General features: G+C 46.3%; 1 pseudogene; it reads right to left on the bottom strand.

Annotated features, from left to right (window-relative positions):
- LOC102498176 (60S ribosomal protein L9-like) overlaps nt 1-719 on the bottom strand; it is a 6,395-nt pseudogene extending 5,676 nt beyond the window's left edge.
- Nucleotides 720-1,198: the final 479 nt, after the last annotated feature.

The following is a 1,198-nucleotide window of genomic DNA, read 5'->3' as shown; positions in this document are numbered from 1 at the left end:
GGTTTTTGCTATAGGGAGCGTGCGCTCACCAGACAGAGAGAGACAGAGAGACAGAAAGCGAAAAATCACCCCCCAGGGGGGATGGTCACGCCGCAATCCCTTCTCCTCCATTCTCCTCTTGGGATCTTGGGCACGCACACACACGCACCCAGCGTGAGTTATTTAAGCCACCGGGTCCGGGATGCGAACTGCAGTCGACTACGTGGGAATCCAGCAACATAGCCATTATGCTAACTGCTGGTTCCCAAAGCAGCTGAATTTGAAACAAGTTCAGTATCATTGTCTTCAAGGATCAACTCATCTTTCTGGGCCTGAGATACTGAACAAGCAACACCTGGTCTCATTTGAACCCTCCGGATATATCTTTCACCCAAGAAATTTCAGATTCAATAAGAGATCCATTCTCCTGAATAATGACATTGATGGAGAAATGAGCATACACGGACCTCACCTTGTAGCAGAAGCCCGGCATAACATCCTTGATCATGTTCTGGACATGACTACAGATAGTGCGAACGGCCGCCAGCTCCTTTCTGTTTCCACCATTTCTCAACCTACAGCCTCTTCTTCTTCCCAAGAAGGCTGAGCTCGACATCGATGTGGTTGAAGTCCCTGGGCCGGGTTCCTTGGGGGCCCTTCACAATAACAGTGCGTCCCTTCAGGGTGATGTCCACGTTCTCGGGAATGTCGACCGTCTGGTTGCTGAGAATGGTCTTCATCCTCACAGTAGGCACAGAAAAAAGAGGAAATGATCTTTTAAAATATAAATTAGGCAAGACTTCTAAAATGGTGAAGTAAGTAGCTCAGCAAATCCTCTTTTCCTTAAAATGATGAAAAAAACATACAAAATTATTGAAAAAACAATTTCAGTACTCTAGAAACAGACCAAAATTCAACAAATTAAGAAATGTATAAGAGGGAACAAGCAGATTGCATAATGGTTACATCACTGAACTCCTATGTAGTCAACCATGGTTTGAGTCACGGACCTGGTGGCTTAAAACTCACACACAAGTGTGTGTGTGTGTGTGTGTGTGTGTGCGTGTGTGCACATGCACGCGTGTATGACCAAGATCCAGAGAGGAGAATGGAGAAGAGGGATTGCAGCATGGCCATACCCCCTGGGGGTTTATTTCTTGTTTTCTGTGTCTCTGTCTCTCTCTGTCTCTCTGGTGAGCACACGCGCCCTATAGCAAAT

This window comes from Tupaia chinensis, unplaced genomic scaffold (genome assembly GCF_000334495.1).
Source record: "Tupaia chinensis unplaced genomic scaffold, TupChi_1.0 Scaffold000165_2, whole genome shotgun sequence".
Taxonomy (NCBI): domain Eukaryota; kingdom Metazoa; phylum Chordata; class Mammalia; order Scandentia; family Tupaiidae; genus Tupaia; species Tupaia belangeri.
This window is presented reverse-complemented; position numbering and strand designations above follow the sequence as displayed.